The sequence below is a fragment of the Diabrotica virgifera genome, chromosome 3 (genome assembly GCF_917563875.1).
Source record: "Diabrotica virgifera virgifera chromosome 3, PGI_DIABVI_V3a".
Lineage (NCBI taxonomy): Eukaryota > Metazoa > Arthropoda > Insecta > Coleoptera > Chrysomelidae > Diabrotica > Diabrotica virgifera.
The window spans coordinates 190,287,562-190,305,254 of NC_065445.1; the positions used below are offsets into that span (position 1 = coordinate 190,287,562).

The 17,693-nt window shown below is 32.0% G+C and overlaps 1 protein-coding gene across 1 annotated transcript in view; it reads right to left on the reverse strand.

Annotated features, from left to right (window-relative positions):
* The window catches only part of LOC126882268 (serine/threonine-protein phosphatase 6 regulatory ankyrin repeat subunit B-like), a 32,559-nt gene extending 22,679 nt beyond the window's left edge, over nt 1-9,880 (reverse strand). The window contains exon 1 of the mRNA XM_050647102.1: nt 9,218-9,880. The gene's annotated coding sequence lies outside the window, so the exon portion shown is untranslated. The remainder of the gene's footprint in view (nt 1-9,217) is intronic.
* Nucleotides 9,881-17,693: the final 7,813 nt, after the last annotated feature.

The window sequence follows — 17,693 nt, forward strand, 5'->3', positions numbered from 1 at the left end:
ATGTTCCAATAAAAAATGTATTGCTCTTCTTCTTTAAGAGTTATCGCATGTTCTGCTAACTTGATAATCAAGCTAGCAGAACAGTAGTTCAAAAATTGATAAATCATTTATAATTGAATGCCAAAGTATTATCTGAATTAAATGCAAATTTAATGTCCCAATAAAAAATTTATTGCTCTTCTTCATTAAAAGTTATCACATGTTCTGCTAGCTTGATTATGAAGTTAGCAGAACATGCGATAACTTTTAAAGAAGAAGAGCAATAAATTTTTTCTTGGAACATAAATTAGCATTTAATTCACAGAATACTTTGGCATTCAATTATAAATTATTTATCAAATTTTTGAACTAGTGTTCTGCTAGCTTGATTATGAAGTTAGCAGAACATGCGATAACTTTTAAAGAAGAAGAGCAATAAATTTTTTCTTGGAACATTAAATTAGCACTTAATTCACAGAATACTTTGGCATTCAATTATAAATTATTTATCAAATTTTTGAACTAGTGCTCTGCTAGCTTGATTATCAAGTTTAAATTAATAATATAACTTTTAAAGAAGATGAGCAATAATATTTTTCTTGGAACATTAAATTAGCATTTAATTCAGAGAATACTTTGGTATTCAATTATAAATGATTTATCAAATTTTTTAACTAGTGCTCTGCTAGCTTGATTATCAAGTTTAAATTAATAATATAACTTTTAAAGAAGAAGAGCAATAATTTTTTTCTTGAAACATTAAATTAGCATTTAATTCACAGAATACTTTGGCATTCAATTATAAAATGATTTATTAAATTTTTGTACTAGTGTTCTGCTAGCTTGATTATCAAGTTAGCAGAACATGCGATATCTTTTAAAGAAGAAGAGCAATAATTTTTTTCTTGGAACATTAAATTAGCATTTAATTCAGAGAATACTTTGGTATTCAATTATAAATGATTTATCAAATTTTTGAACTAGTGCTCTGCTAGCTTGATTATCAAGTTAGCAGAACATGCGATAACTTTTAAAGAAGAAGAGCAATAAATTTTTTCTTGGAACATTATATTAGCATTTAATTCAGAGAATACTTTGGTATTCAATTATAAATGATTTATCAAATTTTTGAACTAGTGCTCTGCTAGCTTGATTATCAAGTTTAAATTAATAATATAACTTTTAAAGAAGATGAGCAATAATATTTTTCTTGGAACATTAAATTAGCATTTAATACACAGAATACTTTGGCATTCAATTATAAAATGATTTATTAAATTTTTGTACTAGTGTTCTGCTAGCTTGATTATCAAGTTAGCAGAACATGCGATAACTTTTAAAGAAGAAGAGCAATAATTTTTTTCTTGGAACATTAAATTAGCATTTAATTCACAGAATACTTTGGCATTCAATTATAAACGATTTATCAAATTTTTGAACTAGTGTTCTGCTAGCTTGATTATCAAGTTAGCAGAACATGCGATAACTTTTAAAGAAGAGCAATAATTTTTTTCTTGGAACATTAAATTAGCATTTAATTCACAGAATACTTTGGCATTCAATTATAAATGATTTATTAAATTTTTGAACTAGTGTTCTGCTAGCTTGATTATCAAGTTAGCAGAACATGCGATATCTTTTAAAGAAGAAGAGCAATAAATTTTTTCTTGACACATTAAATTAGCATTTAATTCAAAGAATACTTTGGCATTCAATTATAAATGATTTATCAAATTTTTGAACTAGCGTTCTGCTAGCTTGATTATCAAGTTAGCAGAACATGCGATATCTTTTAAAGAAGAAGAGCAATAAATTTTTTCTTGGAACATTAAATTAGCATTTAATTCAGAGAATACTTTGGCATTCAATTATAAATGATTTATCAAATTTTTAAACTAGTGTTCTGCTAGCTTGATTATCAAGTTAGCAGAACATGCGATAACTTTTAAAAGAAAAGAGCAATAAATTTTTGCTTGGAACATTAAATTTGCATTTAATTTACACTTAATTATGGTATAAGATGACATCAAGATTATAATGGGTGATATGAATGCTAAAATAGGCAAGGAACCGCAGGTCTATGGCACAATATTAAAACACTCTCTGCACAATGAAACAAGCGAGAATGGGGAGTTTTTGATAAATTTTGCCACCAGTAAAAACATGGTTATAAGTTCCACATGCTTCCCACATAAAGGCATACACAAAATGACATGGATTTCACCAGATGGAACCACAACCAATCAAATTGACCATGTGCTGATAGACAAAAGGGCAGCCAGTAGTATCTCCGATGTGAGAACATGACGAGGAGCATGCTGTGGATCAGACCATCTTTTAGTACAAACCAAATTTAGATGCAGAGTTAACAGGAAAAGAAACGAAAGACAACAAAGAACAAACAAACTGGACCTGGAAAAACTGAAGATTCAGGAATGTAAAGAGAAGTTCGAACAAGAAGTCGCAAATGAGTTAAGGACGCTAGAACTGCACTCCATAGAGGGCAAATGGACTAATATCAAAACAGCAGTACTGACAGCAGCAGCGTCCACCCTGGGAAACAAGAAAATGGAGAGAAGAGCAGCATGGTTGGATGACGAGTGCAGACAAGCAATCGAGGAAAGAAATGAAGCACACAAAATGTACATAACAAGAAGAACACGGGAAAGACGAACATTATTTGAAGTCGCAAGACGGAAAGCAGACAAGACATGTAGAAATAAAAAGAGAGCCTATGAAAATGGACAAATAGAAAAAATGGAAGAACCTTTCAAAAACAACGAAATTAGAGGGGCTTACGAATACCTAAAAAAGATAAAAAGTGGGTATAAACCTCAAACAAGTCTATGTAAAGATGAAAGTGGGCAAATAATCAGTGACCAACAGAAAGTCACAGAAACCTGGAAGCATTATTTTCAGACACTACTTGGAAGTCAAGTAGACACGGAAGATGAAATGGGTATGATCTACGTAGAAGAGAATGGAGTAGAAGCTCCAACCAGAGAGGAAGTTTTCGAAGCCATTAAGGCCCAGAAAAACAATAAAGCTCCGGGAGTTGATGAAATACCAGCAGAACTATATAAGGTAGGTGGCGACCACCTAGCAAGTCACATCCACGCGCTCATCAGAGACGTATGGCAAGAAGAGAAAATACCCGACGACTGGAAGAAAAGTATAGTATGCCCGATCTATAAAAAAGGAGACAAACTCCAGTGCAAAAACTACCGTGGAATCTCTCTACTATGTACAGCATATAAAGTGTATTATACACCAGCGGCTCCAACCACTAGCAGAAAATATTATTGGAGAGTATCAGACGGGCTTCCGACGGGGAAGATCGACATTGGATCAAATATTCACAGTAAAACAGATCTTGAGCAAAGCATGGGAACGCGATGTTGATGTTCACAACGTGTTTGTAGACTTCAAACAGGCATACGACTCAGTCAAAAGGAACAAACTATACTATATATTGGCTGAATTCGCAATACCACACAAGTTAATAAGACTCATTAAAGCCACAATGGATGAAACTCAGGCATGTGTACGAATACAAAACCACCGGACAGACTTTTTTAACATTTCGCAAGGACTAAAACAGGGAGATGGGCTGGCCCCAACATTGTTTAACCTGGCACTGGAGTATGCGGTTAGGCAAATGCAAACTGGACGAGGAAATCTACTGACCAACCGAACGGTTCAACTGGCCGCTTATGCTGATGATATTAATATTATGAGTAGAACACCAACAGGAGCACAGGAAACATATGCAGAGTTAGAAACACAAACAAAAATGCTAGGTCTGGAAATTAACACAGAAAAAACAAAAATAATGACTCAGACGAGAAGAAATATAATCCCAGAAAACATTATACATGAAGATGACATTGAAACGGTTGAAAAGTTTACATACCTGGGAGTAGAAATATATGCCGACGGATCAGAAGATGGAGAAATACGGAAGAGAATAACGCAGGCAAACAGAGCTTATTTTGCCCTCTCCCATATATTTCGGTCTAAAAGTGTCCACCGAAATACAAAGATGAGAATCTATAAAACCTTAATTCGACCAATAACATGCTATGGCAGTGAAGCCTGGGTGCTGAAAGAAACATCCAAAAACAAACTCGACACATTTGAAAGGAAAGTACTTAGGAGAATACTAGGACTTGTGAGGGAAAACGGAATCTTCAGAATCTTCGGAAGAATACAACAACGAGTTTTATCAACTTTATAAGGAAACGCCCCTGTCAGACTTCATTAGATTACAAAGATTGCAATGGGCCGGACATGTGATAAGAATGGGAGAGGATAGGCTACCAAAACGAGCACTGAATGCTAGAATGCAAGGAAAGAGACCGGTTGGGAATCCACGAAAGCGCTGGGAAGACACAGTAAACAGCGACGCACAAGCCCTTTTAGGAGTCCGTATATGGAGAAGAGCAGCCACAGACAGGCAAGGGTGGAGGCAAAAAATAAAGGAGGCCAAGGCTCAATTTGGGCTGTAGTGCCGTAGAAGAAGAATTATGGTATAAGAATAACTGTGTTCTGCTGACTTTGTTCTGCTAACTTGATGGACGTGATGACTACTAAGGAAAAAGAAGCTTGGATTGCATTCAAAAAAGTTGTAACCAAATCTTTAGGTAATGTGAAAGACATTAACTGTGAGCTTATAGTAGCTAATTTATTCGATAAGTTTAAAGATTTGGGATGTCTAATGGAGCCTCAAAATCCAATTTTTGGCATAACCATCTTGACTTTTTCCCTGAAATTCTGGCTGATCTCAATGAAGAACAAGGCAATCGTTTCCACCAGGACAATAAGGTGATGGAGAAACGATACCAGAGACGTTGGAACACCAACATGATGGGTAATTACTGTTGGTCACTTCATCTGGAACAACAGAGTGTCTCGCATAGGAGAAAAAGCTACTTGAGAAGTTTTACAGAAAAAAGAGAAAGAAAATACAAAAGCATTTACTCCTGAAGTGATTATATATACAGGTCTATACTATTAGGCCAGGGTAATAAGACAAAAATATACCCTGTTCGTGACACTTCTGCAGCCAGGGTACTGAAGCGTTTTTTCGACAGGTAATACTATTATACCTATATTACTACCGTTGAACAAATTATACAGTTGAGTCTGCGAGTCTTTACCCGTGCGTCATTATTTAAAGCATACGAAATAAGTCGGAAATCTATTTCACGCAACAACAACTGACAGAAAGTGGCTACTGTTCCGATTACGGGTTTTATTATAAAATTTGACGTTATCAAATATATAGAATGTCAAATGTAAGTTTTGCTTCAAAATTTTTTTGTGCAGAATTACAGCTACATTTGAAGTAGCTTAATAAATTCTTTTATTATTATTGATTAATAAATAAATAAACAATTTATAAAAAAATTCAATATCATATTTTATTTTTGTTATTTTATTCACTTTGACGGAAATCTAAACACAATCATTTCTTTACTGTGTGAATGACGTCGTTAGCTTTGTATGTTTTAAATATTAATTGCCAAAATATAATTATTTACCTTAAAATTTCAAAGCCCAATATAAAATTAGTTGTGAAAACAACTATTTGTGTAATATAAAGAAACTTCAAAACGCAAAAATTCGACAAGAATCGCAAAAAATTCAACTTACTGACCGCCACAAAAGTAAACAAAGCAGAAACGTCAAACAAATTGTGCTTAAAATATGAAAACATACCGAATTGTCTTTTTTTGTACCTATCTCTTTTCAATGCACTGAGTCTAGATGGTTCATAAAAATAACGTGTGTTTACTTAATAACAAACGGCTGCTGGTTTGTCATGTGTTTCATGCGTAGAAGAGAATGATGCTAGATAAAAAGTATGTGTTTTATCTTGCCAGGTATTAATAACGCACGGGTAAAGACTCGCGGACTCAACTGTAACTATTTCCTGCGTAGGATCTGGCGGCGTTTTTATTTATAAACAATTAACTGTCAAAAAATGGCATTTTCCCCTTTTTTTCAAATCAACGGAAAACAGTGAAACTTATGATTTTTTTAGTACAAATATCTTCAAGATTATGGAAAAAGCTTTAAAATGACGATGAAATGACGTATTAAAAAGTTTGATATACCCATTTATTGGTCTGAGTAAAAATTAAGACAGTTTTGGTTTCGCACCGCAACTGAATGAATAAAAATGGTATACATTTTTATTTTTATTCAAATTGTTTATCCCAGAGAGCATTTTTTTGCAATAACACAAGTCAGAAAAAAATGACAGAACCATTCCACAGGTGTCAAATGAAAGAGCATGAGCTACATTTTCAACTTGGTTTAAAAAAGTGAATAAAAAATGCATTTATTAGTAAAAAATAATTATGCAAAAGTATCGTCAATTTTTCGTTATAAACTTTTTGAATAACTTTTTCCAAAAAAATTAACTTTTTTACCCTGTTTTAAGTACACAACTACCAAGTAATGTTTATCTATGTATATCATAATTGATAAAAAATTGTAATAAATATGTATAATATGTTATAAACTTTTTGAATAACTTTTTCCAAAAAAATTAACTTGTTTACCCTGTTTTAAGAATTTTAAGTACACAACTACCAAGTAATGTTTATCTATGTATATCATAATTGATAAAAAATTGTAATAAATATGTATAATTTCTTATATAGCAAAATAAAAAGTTTATAAGGAAAGATTTACGATACTTTAGCATAATTATTTATTACTAATAAATGCATTTTTTACTCACGTGTTTTAAACCAAGTTGAAAATATAGCTCATCCTCTTTTATTTGACACCTGTGGAATGGTTCTAACGTCATTTTCTTCTGACTTATGTTATTGCAAAAAAATGCTCTCTGGGATAAACAATTTGAATAAAATTTAAACAATTTAATGAATCGCTTTGAAATTTTATCACATATTAAGCACCAAAGAACCCTCATTTAACAAAAATTTCATAGCTGTACACTAGTTTTTACAACAGTTATTGTGAAAATAATTTTTTTTTTGCAATTCCGACCTTTTTCCGCAATTATATTAACAATAAATGAGTATATCAAACTTTGTAATACGTCATTTTAAAGCTTTTTCCATAATCTCGAAGATATTTGTACTAAAAAAACCATAAGTTTCCCTGTTTTCCATTGATTTGAAAAAAAAAAGTGAAAAATGCCATTTTTGACACTTAATTGTTTATAAATAAAAATGGCCGCCAGATCCTACGCAGGAAATAGTTCCAATTTGCTCTTATAGGTATTACCTGTCGAAAAAACACTTCAGTACCCTGGCTGTTCAAGTGTCATGGGAAAAACCTTATTACTCTGGACTATATTACAAGATAAGAATTAGATAATAGTTATTTAACCAACAAGTGTATTAATAAGGGCGATTAACAATTGAGACATTTTAAAGCGTGAGCAGAGCGAGCGCGTTAATGTTTGAGATTGTTAATCGCCATTTTAATTCACGAGCTCGTTACAAAACTTTTCCGTCGACCATACTTTTCAGAAATAAAGATATCTTAGTTTAAATTTTTATTTACTTAACGATAAACAACAATTTTTTCAGCTTTCATTAACTTTATTTAAAGTTTAATTTTCCTTAGTGGTAGTTTTATTATTCTAAACATTAATATTCGAAATATGTAGTACAATTACTGAAATTAAAGGAAGGTACTGATAAATGATTATCTGCTGTATAGCATTTTTGACAAATTTATATTTAAGTCTTCTTGGACCTCTATAAATTCGGTGATAGAAGAAGAAGCGGTGGTGCTGAAGGAAGTACTTTGACAGGGTTTAGTGGTATTTTGTCCCAAGAGTTTTTCAGCCGTCTCAAGTTTATTCTGCATAGAATTATCTATATAACCTTCTGCTACAGCAGTCGATTTCCAGCCACCTAGTCTTTTAATAGCTGAAAATTCTGCACCACTGTCACACAGTATTGAGGCAGAGGAACGTCTAAAACAATGCCCAGTGTAGGCGGGTGCTCTAATTTCAAGAATTTAGCAATAACGGAAGGAATTTTGGAAAACGTTCTGCAAGCAATGTATGTTGCATTGCTTATAATGAAATCGTTCATTAATAGAAAATCATTCATTAATAGGGGTCATTAATCAATGATTTTGAGGGTGTTAAAATTGATCATAAATGGACGGTCGACAGAAAAAGATATTATTCTAATAATGTGTCATTTTAATGTATTAGTCCTGGATCACGCGTACCAAAAAAAAAGTTGATTATGTTGAAAGTTGCAAGTTGAAAATTTGATAATAGCTTAACGGTGTCTAGTACGACAAACTTTGATGTATGGGAACACTGGAACATGGAAAGTTTTAATTGTGGAACAGGTCAGACTACGAAAACGTTCGATGTATTTTGTCGGATAGAACTTCCAATTGATTTGTTACCATTTCATTAAATTCTCATGCAAAAATCAGACTGGTGTTTATCACCAACTGGGCAAATTAATAAGTGGAACACGAAGAACATGTCAAATGACAGGAATCTGTTGGTTAGTAATAGAAGACTGATTTTTGCATGAGAGTTTAATGAAAGGTTAACAAATCAATTGGACATTCTGTCTGACAAAATACATGGGAAATTTTTGGTGATCTGACGTTCCAAATTTTTAAACTGTACCACAATAATTAAAACTTCCCCTGTTCCAGTGTTCCCATACATCAAAGTTTGTCCGACTCGACACCGTTAAGCTATTAACAAATTTTCAGCTTGGTATTAATCAACTTTTTTTGGTACGCAGGATCCAGGTCTATATTTCGGTATTTTGTCTTTTTCAAATTATTATAATGTAGAATAAACCAGTGTCATATTGTCGGAAAACTGTGGGTGATATGTAAAATATAATTTCACTTTCTTTTTTAGCGCCAAAAAATACATAGGATTCACATAAATTTGTAAGAAAAGTTTTATAAACCTTTTTGTTGGCCTGTGTAATACCTAATTAATAAAATTGTTTAATTCGAAAAAAAATTATCCCTTTATTTGTATTCCTTATATTGAACTACATTTGCCAAAAAAAGAACCTCAAAATATCGTAGGATCTAATGAATATTCTGAGAGTGAACTTAATAAAATCATAAAATGCATAATAATTTGAAATTAAATATCTTTGTTTTTTCAGAGCCTTGTGAGATTTTATTACCTAAAATATAATACATAATATAGGGATCTTAAGAATAGAGTGTGAGATCTGTAGATGAAAAGTGTACTTACATTAAAATTTAAAACTTATGTTAAGTAGAAAGTAGAAACAAGTAGAACAATTATTTTTGTGTTAAATACAACATAAAATAAAACATAAATAAATTACAAAATAGCGTGGTTCGTGGTTCACAGGTGGTTCAACATGAACTTAGCACTAGCACTTAGCTTAGGCACAGCATAGAAAACGCAACAGCAGTGACACACTAGTAGGCGGGAAAAGTTCGCGCACTATTACGGCGCAGATCGTCGGCCATTTTGTGCGTAGTACCAGACAATGTAGAAAATCGACAGTGTTGCCGATTTGTACATAATCATCAGATTTACTTAACTTTTATGACATTCTGATAATATTAAATATTTTTTAACATAATTTTATACGTATGCCTGTAAGAATTATGTCAATAATTGGGACATAACACAAAATATTGACGATGAATGGCGATTGTATTGTTAATCTTTTGCATAAATTCCAGAAATTATTCAAAAAGAATCTCTCACGAGTAATAAAGTTGGTGACATCGGCAACACTGATGAACTAACACATCACATCACCACTGAGATGTACTACGCGAAAAACGGCGACCCTGTACTTTTCAACTTCAAAGGCGGCATCAGGGAGTGTCCTTGCTGGTTTCGTTTATTATGCTGTGGCTTAGGGCTTAGGCTTAACGTCTAACGTCAAGCGTCAAAGTCAATTTGATCCTCGCGTCATAAAGTTAACGAAATGGTCTTTTCAATGTCATTATTTTTACTTCTGCTAAAGTGCACTTTACATCAACAATAAATTGACCAAGTTATTCAAGGCCAAATTTGACGTGTTCTCAAAGCACAATTTGACATCCAAGTTTGTTCGTTATTAACTTGACGCCAATAAATTCGTGAATTTCTTGAAAGCAAAATTTTCTTGTCCTCAAAAAAATTGAAGGAACTTGGAATAAATGTTGTAAAAATGTCAATATTTTCAGTAGTACCAATGCAATGATTTTTTTATTAGAAGCTTTTGAATGTCGTTTGTTTCTTTGTTTGAGTAAAGTGTTTGATTTGAAACAGAATAGAATAGAACAGATTAATAAAATAAATAAAATAGAGAGATAAATTAGAATAGATATATAGTATAAAATAAACTGAAATAGAATAGAGTAGAATATAATAGAATAGATGTAATATATATGTAGATACTTACTAATAAAGTATTTGATTTAAAACAGAATAGAGTAGAATGTAACAGATTAAATGAAATATATAGATAGATTAGAATAGATATATAGTATAGAATAAAGTAAAATATAATATAATAGGTGAAATGATTGTGAAAAGCAATAGTTTTAAGTACCTAGGATCGGTATTACAGAGTAATGGAGAAATAGATGGAGATGCATGCAGTAGAATTAGGGCTGGATGGATGAAGTGGAAAGAAGCGAGTGGTGTGTTGTGACAGAAAAATTCCAATGAAGCTGAAGGGAAAATTCTATAAAACAGCCACAAGACCGGCTATGATGCGCGGAACTGAATGTTGGGCAGTGAAAAAGAAAGCGGAACAACGAATGCATGTGGTGGAAATGAGAATGCTTAGATGGATGAGTGGAGTGACAAAGAAGGATAAAATTAGATATGAGTATATTAGGGGAAGTCTAGGTGTGGCACCAATTGATGCCAAAATGAGAGAGCATAGGTTAGATGGTTTGGTCATGTTCAACATCGAGACGTTAATCACCCAATACGAAGAATAGCTGAAGTGCAGATTCCTGGAAGGAGTAGGAGAGGAAGACCAAAGAAGACGATAAGGCAGGACATGTTGGTAAAGGGGATTAACATTGATATGACTCAAGATAGAATTGTGTGGAGAAATGCAATTAGGGAAGCCGACACTGCATAGGGATAAGGCAAAGAGAATGATGATGATGATAATAGGTGTAATGTGTAGATACTTATATAGAATAGGTTTGAAATAGAGTAGAATATAATAGAATAAAGATACTATATACCTACATCCCTAATAGCACAAGGATGTCCTTCACAGACTTTAGGGAGGTCCGTTTTCGTCCAAGGAACGTCCTATTTTGGTCCAAATGTCGCACTACCGAATGTCTGTTGGACGTCCACTTAAGGTCCGAAGGGACGTACATTGGACCTTAATCGGACGTCCTAGGGGACGTAAATTGGACCTTAACAGGACGTCCTATTTTGGTCCAAATGCCACGTTGCCAAACGTCCAATGGACGTCCACCTAACGTCCGAGGGGACGTTCAGTGAATGTCAATTGGACCTTCATAGGATGTCCCAGTTTGGTCCAATGTCTTGCTGCCGAACGTCCATCTAACGTCCTGAGAGGACCTCCGGTGGACGTCTAGCATCGATATTTAGACCTGTGAAGAATGTATGGTGGGAAATAAAAAATATATTTTTAAGGAACTTATATTACATCTTATATTAAATTACAATTATTGGATATTACATTATTTACATTAAATTACAATACACTTCTCCAAGAAATTAACGCACCACCTTAAAAATAGGGCATTTTTGATGTCTCGAATTTTCTAAACCTGTTGTCTCATCTGAGTGATTTTTTTATAATATAGCCTAGGCTATAGGTTACATCCTTAAGCTTGTCATGCACTGGTAGCTATACTGTAATATATGTATATTATATCATATCGCTCTCTATAGTAATGAGTGAGCCTGCAGACAGGGAACTAATGGTTCCGTATGTGCAGGCTCACTCATTACTATAGAGAGCGACGTGATATAATATATATTACAGTATAGCTCCCCGTGCATGACAAGCATAAGGCAGTAACCTATAGCCTCAGGCTATATTATTATAAAAAAATCACTTAGATGGGACAACAGGTTTAGGAAATTCGAGACATCAAAAATGCCCAATTTTTAAGGTGGTGCGTAATGCACTGTATATATAGGTAAACTTATATACAGGCTGTAAGAAAAATAAAATTTTTGTGTTTATTTAGTTGGCTATCTATTATAGTGTACAATCATCTAGAATATTTTGAGCAAACTAAAAACATGAATATATCATCGAAAAAATAATAAAAAGGTCTTAAAATGCTTGGTTAGATATTAAGATCTAGTTAAAAAGAAACCAAAAACTGTATATTTTCTACAGAACGTAGATTATGAATTTTTAAGCCAGCTAATCCCATTTATTATACAGGGTGTCCCGAAAAGATTGGTCGTAAATTAAATCACATATTCTGGGACCAAAAATAATTTGAATGAACCTAACTTACCTTAGTACAAATATGCACACAAAAAAAGTTACAGCCCTTTGAAGATACAAAATGAAAATTCGATTTTTTCGAATATATCGAAAACTATTAAAGATTGTTTATTGAAAATGGACATGAAGCAATATTATTGCAGTAACATCTTAAAGAAAAATTATAGTGAAATTTGTGCACCCCATAAAAATTTTATGGGGGTTTTGTTCCCTCCCACATAACAATTTCATGTTCTTAGTAGATTCATAGAACATACTTTTCAGAAAAAGTATATACTTAGAATATGCGTAATTACCATTGCGAATGTGCAGAGCATATACTGAGTATATACTACATTACAGTACTTAAACGTTCTATGTATATACTTAGAATGTACTACCGCACTTCTTTTCAGTATATACCAAGAACATACTTTTTAGAAGATTCTAAGGAGGTGCTATAAACCTTCTATTTATATACTTAGAATGTACTATCGCACATATTTTAGTATATGGGAAGAATATTCCAAGGAAGTGCTATATACCTTCTAGTTATATACTTAGAATGTACTATCGCACATATTTTTAGTATATGGGAAGAATATTCCAAGGAAGTGCTATATACCTTCTATGTATATACTTAGAATGTACTATCGCACATATTTTTAGTATATGGGAAGAATATTCCAAGGATGTGCTGTATTTCTCAGAAGTATGTTTTCAACATCACCCAATCTCATCCTATAGGTTCTACCAAAGAATACTAACACACCCACAGGGTGTGTTAGTATTCTTTGGTTCTACTAATATATTATATTTACATATTCTAATTGCATATGAGAATGTAGTTATTACATTCTACAATATTACGTAAAAAGTAAGTATAAAATATATAAACTTTAGTTAGTTATATAGGTACCTATGTATAATAAATATTATATGGGTAAGTAGCCTATATATAAAATATAAGTAATATATTTAGTTATTATGTGCACATCAAAATAAAAATGCTGCTTATATAATTATATAATAGCCAAATATATTATAATATGTATGTAAATTACTAAAATTTATAGGTATCTATATACATTATACATACTTTTACTTACTAGGTATTTAGGAAATATTGAAGTACCAATATGAATTTATTATTTTCAAACTGCTTTTTATGTTCTTAAAAATGTTTTAGTCCTTGTAGCTAGAAATACTTGGTCCTACCTAAAACAGCGTAGACATAAATGCATAACTGTACTGGTACTGGAAACTATTTTCATATTTTGCTCTTTTGTTACCTACCCCCTTCCCTTGTGCAGGTATAAAATGCAATGCAAGGGTCAGAATGACAATGAATGGCCGTTTCCGGATTCCCGAAAATTATTTTACTTATGGTATAAACTCAAATCAAAATGGTATATTCATTTCAACTGAAAACGAAACGAGAATTTCTCATTTTTCTTCACAATAGAATTAAGTTTTAAACTTTTTACCATACAATTAAAACGGTTTAAAAAAAATGAATTAGATAGTTCAGTAGTACCTACTAAAATACATAAATTTTATTAATTATTCTTAACGCGAAGTTGATAATCTATAGGCTCACATTATTCTTCTTCCTGTAGGTACGTACGTACATACAGTATATTATTTTTTAGATATTTTAAAAGTATATACAAGTAGGTATGTGTTAAGTATATACTTTTGCATATACTTACGCATATACTAAGAATATTCGATTAAGGTATATTCTAAGAATAAACTTTTACGAACATTCCGAGATGCTACGTACCCGAATGTGCTCAGTATATTCGGTGCAAGAATATTCTTTGAGGCACATGCAAAGAACATGAAATTTAGAATGTTTTTTATGGTACATGCTATGCTTGTACTACGCATATACTAAAAAGGATATACTTCGACGAATGTTGGTAGGATATGCTTAGAACATGATGCGAACATCATTGTTATGTGGGCTTTAACCCCCCCAAACTTTTGGGTACGTTCCAATTAAATTATTTCTGCGGTACCATTAGTTAAACACTGTGTTTTTAAAACTTTTTTACCTCTTTCTATTTTTTCGATAAAGCTCTTTTTATCAAGATATGGCTTCTTTTTAAAATGGTTCAAAATATACCTAAAAATGTAAATCATAAATAAATTTTCATATTATTAGTCTCTACAATCGTACTTAACCATATACAAATATGTGGTGGATTTGACAAATATTCAAAATATCACGATAAAAACTGACTTCAAAAAAGTACTAAGAGGCAAAAAATTTTAAAAACATTGTGTTTAATAGTACCACAATAATAATTCAATTGTAACTTACACAAAAGTTGGGGGGGGGGGGGGGTTTAAACGAACAAAACCCCTATAAAATTTGTATGGGGTGTCGGGTGTCCAAATTTCACTATACAGTGGAACCTCGATTATCTGTCTCTCTATTAACTGTTAACCATTTTGTAAGAGAGACTAAAAACTTTTTTTACAGTCACCTCCTGTTTTCATATGATATTTTTTGACATGTTTTGTAGTAAATTCAATTATCTATTTACTACAAAACATGTCAAAATTTACATGTGAAAACAGATGACCCTAAAAATGGTTTTTCGTCTCCTACAAAATTCATGAAAAAGCAGATAGGAGGTATTGTCACATCACCGACGATATACCAGAAGTATATGTGGCCATACCAAATAATACATCCTTGATAAATATAAACATTTTTATTGCACAAAATATATATATTTCTATATATATATATATATATTTTTTTCCATAATCATCACTACGATGATGATTCATTTGTATTGAATTGTACATTGCAATTCTCTGATGTTTGGGAAAAAGGGCTTGAGTCAGAATTGCACATCGATAATGTTTTGATGATTTCTGGACCAGAAAAATCGGCTCTTTTTATTGGTACATACAGTTTAAGTCTGCAACACTTTTTTTATGGTCCAGAAATCATCAAAACATTATTGATGTGCAATTCTGACTTCAGCCCTTTTTGCCAAACATCAGAGAATTACAATCTGGTCATAACTGACCAATGAGCAATTTTAATTTAACCTAAATTACTACTGTTCCTTAAAATGAAGAGCTTACCCTATAGCGTCTCTTATCTAATCTAACAAGATCGTGCACTATTCTAACATACACAGGCACACAAGCACTACGCTCTGCTTTTCACTATCACCTATCACTCAAACTAGTTCAAAAGGCTTTGTCCTCTTCAATCTTCTAGTTTGTCCAGTAGTAGATATCGAGGAGCTGGATTTCCTCAATATTCTCATACTTATGAAGTTGTTGTTGCTCATGACCTCCTGCTATCTTCTTGATGACTATATTATCCAGGTTCCATTCCTAGGTCTTGATATTTGTTTATAAAGTAATATCTTATTATGCATCGACAATGTGGAGTTTCTTCCAACTAGTCAATACACTTTTTATAGGTATCTTTCTTTTGCCTTTCATAGCCACAACAAGGCTATAATACGTTTCCTTCCTGGTTTTTTTGTAGACCACTTTCAGCTGATTCTAAAAAATTAAAATGAATGGTAATTTTTCTATTCTTTACAATTAAAAATCAAAAGAAATAGGAAATAGGTACTACTATTTACAGGTAATAATATGCATAAATAATTCGTTTCCTAAAGAATACAGAAAATTGAAAACGTTTTTATAATACTTACATAATTGTTTAAACAAAAGAGACCCAGCCAGAGCAAAACTAACAGACAGAACTGCAAAAAAGCCACTAATTTCCATTTTCCCACCCCCTTATCTTATATGCATTTTCCAATCAAAATTTTTAGGTTGTCATGAACATGAAAGACCCAACCTCAACAAATAATAATAAACAAAAAGCTCTACAGCTCTACTTCCACTTCCCGCCAAATGGACACAGGTTGGTGACACTGAATTCACGCCAAATAAATGAAAAAATAGAACAATTTTCTTTTTCGTCAATTTCTTCACGTGAAGTTTATAACGAACAAACTTAGATGTCAAAGTGTGCTTTTACACGTCAAATTTGGCCTTGAATAACTTGGTCAATTTCTTGTCCAATTTATTGTTGATGTAAAGTGGACTTAACATAATTGCAGCTTATTTGCGGATAATTGTACCATTCAAAATTTCATTTGCGGATTTTCCGTTTTCGAGATAAAAGCAAATGAAAAGTGGAGATTTCGGCGCAGCGCTAAAAATAAATTTCGATTTTCAGGGTATAAAATGCCGTAAAATCACTAATGTCCACTTTACATTAACAATGGGTGCATTCAGCAGACACAATCGCTAACTAATCGATTAGTGATTTTCTGCTGAATGCCACATAAATTGTGACATTCAGCATGTAAATCACAAATCGATTACTAATCGATTAGTTAGCGATTGCGTCTGCTGAATGCACCCACTAAATTGAATAAGAAATTGACAAAGTTATTCAAGGCCAAATTTGACGTGTACAAAATGTATGGATTTTAAAGGAAAATGAAGGAATTTGATGAAATACAACAATTGGATATGTTTTATTTTGTCAAATTTCTTTATTTTCTTTTTATTCACGGCAAAATTGGATGTAGAATTGTGTTTTGTATAATTCAAATTTGACCTTGAACATAGCCACCTTTACTTTACAAGCCATGAAGTTGAAACTTGGCAACATCTAAGCGTAGACCGGTTAATTCTGACAGTTCTCATTTATTTTTAAATGTTTTTAAATAATATTTACTGTATTTACAGAAAAACTCAAACATTTTACAATATTTCGTGCTCCAAATTATAAAGAATATTAAAAGGTATGTATTAAGATGATTTTAGTTCAATATAATATATTTTTATATAATATATTTTATAGTATAATATATTTTTATATAAACTTACGTGCATATAGAAATGCGTCCACTTAAAATTTTTGTCATTTTTGATGTCTTATATTTACTAAACCTGTTGGCCGATTCAAGTGATTTTTTTAATATGTTATAGCCTGATTCTTTAACAATACCGCTGGAATAATATTGTTGCTAAGCAGTTAATTTTTTATTGTATAACGGGCATTTATAAAATAGTGAAATTAAAACTCAACTATAGCCTCAGGTTTTCTTAACATTCTGTTTTTTATTCATTCGCTTATGTTGGATAATAAAAAAAAGTTAGCTACTTTAACAACTAGATAATATATCTTTTATCAATACAGGGTGTTTCTAAATAAGTGCGACAAACTTTAAAGGGAAACTAACAAAATTCAAAATTTTGACCCCT